Source organism: Capra hircus (assembly GCF_001704415.2).
Source record: "Capra hircus breed San Clemente chromosome X unlocalized genomic scaffold, ASM170441v1, whole genome shotgun sequence".
NCBI classification, from domain to species: domain Eukaryota; kingdom Metazoa; phylum Chordata; class Mammalia; order Artiodactyla; family Bovidae; genus Capra; species Capra hircus.
This window is the reverse complement of record NW_017189516.1, coordinates 51351618-51364469: the sequence shown is the minus strand read 5'-3', so window position 1 is coordinate 51364469 and position 12852 is coordinate 51351618. Positions and strand designations below refer to the sequence as shown.

The 12852-nt window shown below is 42.4% G+C and overlaps 1 protein-coding gene across 6 annotated transcripts in view; it reads left to right on the top strand.

Annotated features, from left to right (window-relative positions):
• Window positions 1–12852, top strand: part of PPEF1 (protein phosphatase with EF-hand domain 1) — a 147335-nt gene that overhangs the window by 17412 nt on the left and 117071 nt on the right. For 3 of the 6 annotated variants that reach the window (XM_018044019.1, XM_018044015.1, XM_018044016.1), the window contains exon 4: window positions 10487–10570. The exons of the other annotated variants lie outside the window; for them this stretch is intronic. The gene's annotated coding sequence lies outside the window, so the exon portion shown is untranslated. The remainder of the gene's footprint in view (window positions 1–10486; window positions 10571–12852) is intronic. 6 annotated transcript variants of the gene reach the window in all.

The window sequence follows — 12852 nt, the reverse complement described above, 5'->3', positions numbered from 1 at the left end:
ATGGAAGAAAAGGAGAATAGATACTGGCTAGGCAACTATCCGTGGCTGCCACAATGTGTATGAACCCATGTATTCCTTATATCAACTCAGTGTGAGCAGTGCTATTACTATCTCAGTTTATAAGAAGCAGACACAGAGGTTGTGTAATTTTCCCAAGCTCACACACAACTGTTAAGTGGTGGATGTATAAAATGACCCCAGGCAATCTGACTGTGAAATTGAAGTCCCTGATGCTCCTAAGCACATCCTGACCCACAGACCAGGCCACATTTCTTCTCCAGGATGTGTATACACTCAGGAAATGTAGGCCTCTCCTAGAAATGGTAGCGAATATCTGTTTAGCACTTTATGAAGGATTTTCCACTTAGATTTTTCCATTTAAATATTATCCCCATTTTTAAAATGAGAAGGCACTTGGAGAAGTAATAAACGTTTCCTAAGGTACCCGGCATGTATTAATAAGTGACAGAGCTGATATTTCCTTGAAATTGCGAGAATTTACTCCTGGTCCCCTTTCCTAACCCTCCTATTCTTCCATGTACAGAGACTTTTTTAATTTTTAAAAATGACACTACTTTCTCCAGACCCTATATTAACTTTATAGCCTTCTTAGGAAAAACAGTGTAGAGAAATCTTGAATCTGCCACTAGCTAGCTCGTTTACCTAGTATCCGTTTCACATAACCACATCAGCAGGAGCATGGCATATGAGACAGACATACCAGTTTAGTGGCGAGAAACAGAGGCCTAAGTGGGGAGGTATTTGTATCTCATGTAATATAAAATCCAGAGTTTTAATCGAAATGTGAGTATATTCATTACAAATAGCTCTTATCTCCCTGTTAAAGTAAGAGAGTCATTAAACATGTAGCATTTTCCTGTTCTTAGTTACATCAGGTTAATTTGAATACATATCCTTAAAACTGTTTTGTAAATCCGACTTATGAAATAAGAATAACAATCCACCTCATTAGGGCAAATTTGTGAGGTTTTGGTACATTACTGATACATCAGTTTGCTTATGATTGTTATTTCTTTCATTCTTTCCAAATATTTGAAATCTTTAGTTTATTGTTTCATTTATATATCACAACATTCTCATGTTCTGCTGATACTGAGTTGACCGTGAAAAACACAAAAGCATTGTAGAATATATTTGACTTTAAAAGTTGTGGAAGAGTGGGTTGAAAAAGAAACAGAGATTAAAAAAAAAAGCCATACTGTGTTACAGAGTAGTGCCTCTCAAAGTACGCTTCAGCGTCCCTTGGGAATTCATTAGCACTCCAGATTCAGGAGCCAACTCCAGACCTACTGAATCAGAACTTCTAGGGGCTGGGCCAGGCATCTGTGTTTTAACAGGGTCCCCAGGTTGTCTATAAGCATATCAGAGTTTGAGAAGCACTATTTTAGAGAGTTTTATGTAAATGAATAACTTTTGCCCTTTTGGGGGTATTAGTGAAAATACTAACTTCAGCTTTATTAAACTAAGACTTATTAAACCCTAGTTTTTCCTTTGAAAGTCCCTAAATCATAGAGTCCACGTATATACTCCAGAGTCTAGAACAGTGCCTGGCATACAGTAGGGGCTCAACAAATATTTGTTGGATGAATATATGAATAAAACCAAGACAAGAGTAAGTATTCTTAAAATTCTCTAAAAACCTTTCCAAAGTCTCCACCATAAACTTGTAGTCATCTGAGGCGATACTAACAAATGTTTTGAAAAGAAAGCCATGGGTATTTCCTAGGCCTTGCTTTAGCTAATAGTTTCGATATTCCTTCAAGAAACCAACTGTTCTTTGTTCTCTGTGTTCATGAAAACAAACATGGTTGACAGGGAGGTAATGGTTGGCAACAAGTAAGCTTGGAGAACGTGGAAGCTACCTTCCCAGTAAGCAGGAAGTGGTTCTCTCATCCAGGTTGTGTTGTTCACATTCCATTGGCAGGTACAGTCATACCTGCATTCATCATTATGGAGTTACCAAGACAACCTTAAGAGTCATTCTAGAATCTCCATCTGGAAAATTCTAGATGAGGCTGAGGACTCCTCTTCAAGTAAGATCTGTAAGCGTGATGATGGATTGTGTCCTGAGTCTGCAGGTCAGGCTAAAAGATTGAACAACCAACAACATGAAAATCTAGGAGTTTTACTTTCCTTCAACCTTTGTGGAACTGGTTAAACTTAGAGGGAAGGGTAAGAACTCTTAAAGGAGCAGATAAATTGAATGAAATCTGGGTAGACATGGAGCCATATGTTCTTCCCGTTTAGTTGTTTGGCCAGCTCTAGTAGAGTTAGTGTTTTATGTATTGAGTGTGTCATACTTTAGTGTATGTAGTATTGAAGCTGTCTTTATTAGGGTAGAGTTGGATCACTCTGATGTAATGGGACGAGTACTGGCCACCAAGTCATAAGATGATGATGTTGGGAGGCTACTTAACCTATCTGGGCCTGACTTCCTCTCTCAGAAAATAAAGGGCCTTTCTGAACAAGTCCAGAGGACCAGAGTATCTTACCACATCACAACCTGGTGCGGGGCTCTGGGATATGACCCTTGTGATGATCTTGCAAGGGGACTCTGCTGTCTGGCCTAGATCAGTTTTGCCCAATTCCCTGTGCTTTGACATGAGAGGGGATAGTATAAATGTATATTCTTTGTTTCACTTTTGTCTTAGAATGATGGATTGTAGCTCCTGCTGAAGGAATTAGCATTGCTCTGCCATTGACTCATGCTAGATGTCAAACAGAGACACAATAACAGGCTGAAAGAACAGATAGTGGCAATATTTTAAAATATCCACAACTCTCTAAATAAGAAGCAGTTCTAATAAGGCTATTTGGAATTCATGTAAAACACCAAATACCCATAATTCTGAAAATCTGAATTGTACATTTAACCAAGGTTATTTACTTCTGTGCATTAATTATAGATAAAGGTATATTAGATTCCATGATAATACATATCTCCCTTGGTTTACAGATACACCTCTCTCCTGAGCCTTTTCCTTTCCATATTGTTCTGTTTTTAGTCTCCTTTGTTTTATCTCTCCTCCTCATTCCCTTTTAATGTCTCTGTTCCTAGGCATCTGATTTTGCCCCTGTTGCCTCTAACTTTACAAGTGCTCCCTCTGATCACTTTAGCTGTTATTGATAACCTGATAACCTCTTTAATCAGAATCTGCAGACCTCATTTATTTTCTAGGCTTTAAAAAGGGCCTCTGCTGCCTATGGGACATTTTAACTTGTTAGGGTGTCACTCACTAGACTGTAAATGACCAGAGGGCAGGGACCATGTGTGTTTTGTCCACCGTTGTACCCCCAGGGCGCACTGCAGTGCCCAGCACCTGGTGGATACCCAGTGAGCATTGTTGAAGATGTGATGGATCCATCTAGTATTCCAGACTAGAAACTTTGGAATCCTTATCAATGCCTCTATCCCCCTTGCTCCCTATACCCAGTCTGGGACCAGTGGGTTTATTTCCTAAAAGGCTTTCACATTTGGCCTCTCCTCTCCATTTGTACTGCTACTGCCTTAATTCAGCCCTTGTCATTGATCTCTTGGATCATTGCAGGCGCTTCCTCATTGGTCTTCCTCTGGCTGGCATTTCACCAGGTCATTGCCATGTGAGCCGCAGAGTCATCTTCCTAAAGTGTGAATCTAATGAGATTACTCTCAGGCTCCTCTTCACTCAGAGTTTGCAGTCTGGCAGCCTCGCACTGGAGTCTGTACAGTGCTCTGAGAAAGTGAGAATTACTGCTGCATTTCATTGATTCTGAGAGACACATTTTTCCACATTTTAGCACCTCTGAAATTGGGATGTGCCTTAAAATCAATGGTGTGTCACAGTTTGATGAGTTGCTTTTTTGTTTCTTATGGGTACATAAAATAATGATACACCTTGTAATCGATGGCATCTTAAGTTTGTAGAGGTATACTCATACTGGCATTTAAAAATACAGAGATTGTACATAAAAGCATGTCCGGCTTCTTTTGAAAAACTACAGCGGGCAGTGCTGGGCTGGGAGTTGTGGACAGCTGCCGCCCCATTTGGACGGAAACTCCCTACAGTGCCCCATCATTTCTGCCCCGGCTGCTTCGTTCATTTCTGTTATGGACTCCAGCCCGTGTCAGCATTTGAAATTGCAGTCTTTGACTGACAGATAAAAGTATGAATTCTTTGCTGTGATTTATGGGAACAGTCACAGTTGGCACCAGTCTACCTCCTCAGGTTCGCATCCCCATCTTCTGCTGTATATACATTCTATCCACCCCAGTCTCCGGAGACATAACTCAAATGTGGTGTGCTCCCAATTTCCCTGGAATGCCGTTCTCTACCTTGTACGCTCTAGGAAATGTCTCCTGACTTGTCCTGGCAGGGCTCGTATCCTTCTGGGCTCCGGTAGTACATGGCATATCTTTGTACCTGATCTTGGGTGGCCTCAGCCTGTAGTGGCTTGAAGCAGGATTTTGGTTCCCGGCCAGAGACTGAGGCCGGTTATAGACGGTGAAGGTGCCAAATCCCAGCCACTAGACCAGTGGTCAGTGACAAGGCCCTGGCTCTTCGGCTCTGCAGAATTCACACGAAAATGGAAAGTAGTAAAACAAGTCAAGTGTTTATTAGGAGGTAAAGGGTATGGTACATGTGGATAGACACATGGGCAGGCTCAGAGAGAGTTGTGCCCTCCTGGTGGTTTGAATCACTTAAAAAAATGTTATTTATTTATGTAACTTTCGGCTGCGCTCGGTCTTTGTCGCTGCTCGCAGGCTGTGTCCAGTTGCGGCAAGTGGTGGCTACTGTGTAGTTCTAGTGCACAGGCTTCTCGTCGTGGTGGCTTCTCTTGTTGCAGAGCACGGGTTCTAGGCATGCAGGCTTAGTAGTTGTAGTGCATGGGCTCAGTTGCCCTGAAACATGTGGGATCTTCCCAGAGCAGGGATTGAACCAGTGTCCCTTGCATTGCAAGGTGGATTTCTTAACCACTGGACCACCAGGGAAACCCCTTGAATCACTTTTGTGGGGCATTCTTTCCAGGTTCCCTTTGGCCAGTCATTTTGATTTGTCTGGTTCTGAGTCCGTATTTGGCATATCTCAGAATCCTCTCGTGTGCATACTCATCTCTTTGCCAAGGTGGACTCTGGTGAAGAGGCTTATGGGAAGTTGACATCACTTACTGTGAGGTGATGTCCCCTCCCTTTTCGACCTCTAAGGAGCCTTTCTGTGCATGTGTAGTCAGGGAGATCTCCTTGACTTTGAGAAGTAGAAATGTGTGGTCTTTTATCTCTTATCTGGGTAGGGCCCAACCTCCTCCATCATCCCGCTTTTATGCAGTTTCTGTCCATTGCAGAGAAACTGTTCAGCCTGGGGCATGTCTGTCTCCTGCCTCATACCTACACCTTCTGTCTTAAAATTATTTGTGGATGGCCTGTGTCCCTCGTTACACTATGAATCTGGTAGGGAAATGAATCAGAATGTTTTCATTTTTGTATCTGCCTCATAGCTGGAACTTGCTCAGTAAGTATCTGTTAGGTAAAGGATGATGGGTTGCTTTTTCTCACTGGGGTCTCTGATTTTGAGTTTTGCCCATGGATAGCTAAAAGTGAAGTCCAACACAAGGACAAGTGTATTCCTTAGTGCTCATAGTTTACAGTGGCAGGCACTGCTTCTGGCATTGCTTTAGGAAGACCCTTGGCAGTCACAGTCAGCCCATGCGGACTTTAATGTCTGCAGACCCAAAGGCACTAAGGCACCAAGGGCAGCTCGGAAGTTTTTTTTAAAAATTATTTTTAAATTAGTGTACAGTAAAACCAACTTGTACAGTTCTGTGAATTTTAACACTTGGCTAGGTTAGTGTCACCTCCACCATAATCAGGATACAGAACATCACCTCCAAAACTCCTTGCTCTTCCTTTGTAGTCACATTTTCCCTCACCCCATAAGCCTTGGCAGCCATTAATCAGCTCTCCATTACTACAGTTTTGTCTTTTTGAGAATGTCATATAAGTGTACTCAACGTTTTAAGCCTGACTTCTTTCAGCATAATACCTTTGAAATTCACCCAGGTTGTCTTTATCAGTAGTGTGTTCCTTTTTATTGGTAATTAATATTGCATTGTATGGCTGTCCTGCAGTTTGTATGTCCGTTTATCCACTGAAGGACATTCGGGTTGTTTTAAGTATTTGACCATATGAACTTGAGTACAGGTTTCTATATGAATATAAACTTTCATTCCTTTAGAGTAAATACCCAGGGGGTAGGGTTACTATGTCATATGGCAAGTACATATTCAACTGTATGAGAGACTATCAAACTATTTTTCAGAATGGCTGCACTATTTTGTTTTCCCACCAGCAAAGTATAAGAGTTCTAGTTGCTCCATATCCTAGCCAGTACTGGGTATTATTAGAGTTTTAAAAAAATCTAATAGGTGTTAGCTCACTGTGCTTTTGATATGAATTTATGCTTCCTTGAATCCAGGCTGTGGAAATTGGAGGGAAGAAAATGGTTAACTCATCACCAGTGTGGCAGTACTTCAAACTCATCTTCTCAGAATGCCTTTTGCTGTTTATTTCCAGAATCTTTGTGGTACTTATTTATTGCTGTATAAAAAATAACAAAAAACTAGAGGCTTAAAATGCACATTTATGATCTCACAGCTTTTTTGGGTCACGAATCCAGGTGCAGTTTACATGGACCCTCTATTTCAGGGTCTCTCACAAGCTGCTGCAGTCATCTTAAGGCTTCACTAGGGGAGGATCTGCTTCCAAGCTCACATGGTTATTGGCAAGATTTTAGTTTCTTGAGGTCTGTTTGACTGAGGGCCTCAGTTCCATGCTGGCTTTTGGCCCATGACTTCCCTCAGTCCTGTGCCATGGGGGCCTCTCCAGCACGACAGATTATTTCATCAAAAACACACGAGTTGTGAAGGCAATAGAGAGAGTCTGCTTACAGGACAGAAAGTCACAATCTTTCATAACTTAGTCACAGAAGTAACAGCCCAACACATTTGCCATATTCTGTTGACTAGAAGTCAGTCACTAGGTCAAGCCTTACACTGAAAGGGACGAGATTACACAAAAGCATGAACACCAGGAGGCAGGGATCATTGGGGGCCATCTTGAAATTTACCACAGTCTTCAAATAGCTGGTCCACGGATTCTGTCCAGGTTTTATAGCTTTATTCTATGGAAGAGACAGGGTAGCGTGTCCTTACTCTGTGTTACTCTTTCATTTGATTTATGAACATTCAAGGTTAATTTAAGGAGTTTTGTTTTTTTGAGTCAAGCCATCTTGGACAAAGCTAGGGTTTGACTGTTGTTCAGTCACCCAGTCATGTCTGACTCTTTGTGACCCTGTGGACTACAGCACGCCAGGCCTCCCTGTCCCTCACCATCTCCCGAAGTTTGCCCAAGTTCACGTCCATTGCATTGGTGATGCCATCCAGCCATCTTATCCTGGTGGCTCAGGGTTAAATTGCTGCTAAGTCGCTTCAGTCATGTCCGACTCTGTGAGACCCCATAGATGGCAGCCCAACAGGCTCCGCCGTCCCTGGGATTCTCCAGGCAAGAATACTGGAGTGGGTTACCATTTCCTTCTCCAATGCATTAAAGTGAAAAGTGAAAGTGAAGTCGCTCAGTCATGCCCGACTCTTAGCGACCCCATGGACTGCAGCCTAGCAGGCTCCTTCGTCCATAGGATTTGCCAGGCAAGAGTACTGGAGTGGGGTGCCATTGCCTTCTCTGTAGGGTTAGATTACCAGTGGTTAAATTCTAATATCTACTAATATGCTATTTATTAAGTGACAGCCATGGAAAGCTCAACTTTTATACCCAAGATGGAGCCTTTTCAGTGATGAATTTATAAACTTCAACACATGACAGCTATTTTAGCCTGTCATTGTGGCTGCTGACCAGGTGACCCCAACAGACAGATGTGGCCAGCACTGGCCTTTATGAATTTCTTTTACCTGATAGTGACTTATAACCCGTCTTTGATTTATTTTAATAACTTTCTAATGACTTGCCAAATCTGGCCTCTCTTTTCTCCTACTTAATGTGGTTTTTCAATACCCAGAAATCATCCCTGGAAATAGGCTTGATTCTTTCTCTTTATTAAAATGTAAAACTACTTAGTATTCCTTCCCTCTCTTCAAAAGAAGCAGGCTCTTTAAATCAAGGTTCTTCAAATGTTTTTGATCATGAACTTCTCTCAATGAAAGTTTCTGAGAATGGATGTCTGATAATTATATTTATTTATATACAACTAATACTGTTAAACTCTATTTTGTGTATATTACCAAAAGTATACATTATGGAAGTAGAAAATTCAAAAATAATTAGAAAATATGTGTTCTGTTACTTTGCTTTCTGTTGTCCAACAGATCTTCTGGTTTTTGCTGTGGGGCAGGTACCTCAGTTTGGAGACTATTAGGTGCTAGGAAATCCCATGGACAGAGGAGCCTGGTGGGCTACAGTCCATGGAGTTGCAGAGAGTCCGATACGACTGACCAAACAACAGCAAGAAGTGCCAGGAAGCTGGGATTGGATGTGATTGCTTATCACTGGCCCTGAAATGGAGCAGGATCCTGTGGGGCTCTCTAGGGTACAAATCCTTTCTGTGTCCCCTGTTTCTTATTGTAGGAAACAGGCTTCATTCAGTCCCCTTGCTCTTCCCTGAGTCCCAAAGGTGAGCTTTGAACAGTTGCTAATAAAGTGAAGAAATGCAGAAACTGGGAAGGAGCGGTCCAGAAACAGCAGTGCAGGGTCCTGGCTCCTCCTCAGGGGGCGCACAGAACAGTGTCTCTGAGCTCTTCTGCAGGAGCTAAGGCCCCACCCGGGCAGAGGATGGCAGCTTCAGGCCATGCACAAGCATCCTGGGACACCACCTTGTTACCTCATCACCAGCCGTTCAGAAGAAAGTCTGAACATAGTGGAAGATAAGGGAGACGCTGGCCCCTTCCCCAAATGATTCTCCCTTTAAACACTTTCATGGTTGAGCAGAGTCTTCAGAGTTGGTTTTTGGACACTAGTCCACTTTCTCCCCAGGTTGTTGGCCTCCTGAATAAAACAGCCTTTTTCTTCCAACCACCACTCATCTCTTGAGTATTGGCTTTTGTGTGAGCTGCTGAGCCTTAGTTGGGAACAGCCCCAGCACTAGAGGGCTAGCTGAGAGTCACCAGAGCTGGGAGGCCAGCCCAATCTGAGCTCCCCACTTTGGTGCTATCAGGAGTTAAGGTATCAGGCACCATGAGCGGGCAGACACTTTAGTTTAAGTACTACTCACCACCAAGCAGATCTGCACACATCGTTTCTTCTCAGTCTGTTCCCAAGTCCAGTTGCTTTGCCTGGATTCTAGCATATTTTCCTTAGCTGTGTCATGACCAATAATAGGAGCTGCTCATTAGAATGACTTTTCCTTTATAGAAGTTGGAACTGTGGCCAGCTCCAGGAAGCTTGTGAAATAGTAGAGGTTTACCTGCCATGCCCAATTTCTCCCTTGTGAGAAAACCAGCCTTCTCTGTTCCTCTATGCCTTGCTATAGCTTGCTACTACTATAGACTAACTGAGTGTCCTGATTTGGGTTCCTTCAGAAGCTGACCCCAAGACAAACATTTGAGACCAAGTTTATTTGAAAGGTGAAGGGAAACCCAATAGGGGAGTGGGTAAGTGAGAAAGAGAGACCACCAAGACAGCCAGGAAAGAGTGAGTGAGTCCAGGCTATAGAGGTTGTGTAGCCACCATTTCTCAGTCAGAGCAGATGGACAGTTTTATCTGCTTATAAGTCTAATTGCAGCGTTATAATTAGGAACTCAGTTCGTTCTGATTTTTGTTTCACTGCTGCTGTTGCACATCCTTGTTAGCTACGTATCTACAGGAGACCTTTTATTCTCCTTCACTCTTTTCTTCTGGTTAACTCCTAACTTCTGGCTATGTAATCCTCCGGCCTTAGGGTTTCACTTCTAGAAAGCCTTACTTCACCCTCTTCTCAGGGGTAGGGCTCTTTCTCTGTGCCCCCTGCCTGTTCTATTAGAGATTTTGTCATACCGTATTGCTTTCATTTATTCATGTAATAAATATCTGTTATGTGCCTGTCAGTGTTTTAGGTTCCTGGTGCTTATATTCCAATAGCAGAGGTACTTTTATTTGTAATTTTATTTTGATTTCTTATTTACCTGTGTGTTTGCCTCACCTAATCATATCCATTTTGTTACCATTTATCTCCTTGTCCTTTCAACACAGTGCCTGCCAAATAGAGGGAGAGCAATAAAAATGTGTTGAATTGCATAGAAAAGCACAGTGCATCTTAGTTCAGAATGATTTGATATTTCTATGGCCTTTTCCCAGGAGGAAACTGATCTCTCACCTTTCCATTGGCTATTTTCATATGACACTGTGCCCATTGAGAGAGAAATTGACCCCCCTTGCCTGTTGGGGGTATCAGTCTGTTATTGGGTGAGTTAACGTTATTTTGCCCATTATATTTTCTTTTTTCAGGCTGGGGGAACACATCCCTGCCTAGCTGGAGGAAAGTAGGAGAGCGTCCGAAGAGGCTGGCAGCTTCATTTTGCAAACACACAGGTGCTGACTGAAGCAGTATAGTGTAATTGATCTCGGATGGCCTTGGCCTGCAGTGACTTGGAGTGGAGCTTGGGTTCCCAGCCAGAGATTGAGGCCGGGTAGCAGCCCTGAGAACACCAAATCCTAGCCGCTAGACCAGTGGTCAGTGACAAGGGCCTGGCCCTTCAGCTTTGCAGAAAAGAATTCCTACAAAGAAAGTAGTGAAACAAGTAAACTATTTAACAGGAAAAAGAGTACAGTATGTGTGGATAGATACACAAGTGGACTCAGAGTTACTGCGTCGCACCCTCATTACAGTTTGAATTATTTTTATGGGACATTTCTTCCAGATTTCCTTTGGCCAGTCATTTTGATTTGCTTGGTTCACAGTCCATATTTGGTAAATCTCAAGATCCTCCCATATGTGTGCAGGCATCTTTTAGCCAAATGGATTCTACTGAAAAGGCGTCTGGGTAGAGCATTCCTTGGCATCACTCCCCCTTTGACTTCCCAGAAGCCTTTATGCACATATGTGGTTGGGGAGGTTTCCTCACTTTGAGAATGAGAAATATGTGGTCTGGGCAGGGGCCAGCCTTCTCCCTTATTTGTCCTGCTGTTCTTACCTTGGAGTTTTAGTCCACAGGGAATGAATCTCAAATCATTTTACCCTGGGGGGGTGCCCATCTACCTCCTGCCACAAAATGATTATAAGTAGAAGTTCTAGAGTCAAAGTGCCCGAGTTGAAATCCCAGCTCTGCCACTCATTTGCTGTTGGACTTTGGGCTCCAGTTTCTAATGCATAAGTAGGAATAATAATAGTATATGCCTCATAGGATAGTGTGTGGATTAAATAAGATTAACACCTTTAAAATCAACAAGTGTCTAGAACATGGTAATGTTCTATAAACATGTTCTATAACATGATGTTATATAATGTTATATAATGTTCTATAACATGATCAATAAATGTTGTTATTGTGATTTGTTCCCATATGTCAGTGCTGGTTCATTTAACAATTTGAGGCTGGCTACAGGAGTCTTTGTGGTGCTCAAAGTAATATTTCAGTGTTTCTCATACAGTGGGAAAATATGGTAAAAGTCTTCATTGTAAACAAACTCTAAAATTTACACAAATCATGTAAAGTTCACAGCCAGTCCAATTCATGGTCCAGAGACTGGCAATTAAAACAACCGCCTGCCTAGATCATAAGTTCTTTCCTTCCTTTCTTTCTATGATTAAATATTTAGTGAGTACTTTAGGGGCAGAAAAATTTTCTCTTGCCCTTCTAGGTTCTTTGGCTAGTATAATAGTTATATTTATATAAGGCAGGTTAGTAGAAAAACAAATTTATGTATATACAGAAACCCTATAAACATATGAAGACTCAAAGATAGGGAAGATCCCCTGGAGGAGGAAATAGCACCCCACTCCACTATTCTTGCTTGGGAAATCCCATGGACAGAGGAGCCTGGCGGGCTACAGTCCGGGGGGTCACACAGAGTCGGACATACTGAGTGATTGAGCACACGTGCACACACTCGATTGGAGCTTATATAATATCCTGAGCTGAGGAAAGCGGTTGGGAGTCTGGGGATACAGAGAAAAGGAAGGACATTCACAGGAAGGCAGAGGAGAGATTTGGAAAACAAGGGTTGCCCTGTTACGCAAATAAGTTTCTTAGGTAAAAAGGTATCTCTGGTAATAGTTCTCTTCCTGGTACAAGGCCCCTTTCCAATGTAAATTTAGGCTGTTGAGGGGGAGGTAAAGAGCTTTTCCTGAATCTGCTGGATTTTTGATTGCCTTTAGCTCAAAATTATTCCTATGCCTAAATGGCATATTTTGGGTGGCAAAACCTGCTCCCCTTCAAATGCTCTTATGCATTTGGAGGCAGAGATGCCAAGAGGAATGAAATGGATCCTTTTCTTTCAGGATTTCACATGTAAAAGGACAAATTACAGCACACTTTGGGAAGTTCTATAATTGGACACACACATGGGTTGGAGAGCCAGGAGACAGAATGACTAACTCCGCTTTGGTGATTTAGGAAAGGCTTCACACAGAGGAGGTGACATTTGAACAACTGTAGCTAGACATAGGCACCATTTAATCACGTGGCTTGAATAGGCATTTGGCTGGAAATCCAGCCGTATAGTGACATTGTCCATTATTTTGGGGGAGCCTGGGTAATTGTATTATCGTTTATAGTGCTTATGGCAGCCTTACCAGTTTCTAGTCCTGGAGCCTCTGCCATGGTTGTATTGCCTCATAATGAGGCCCTCTTGTAATATTTAATATGCTAATA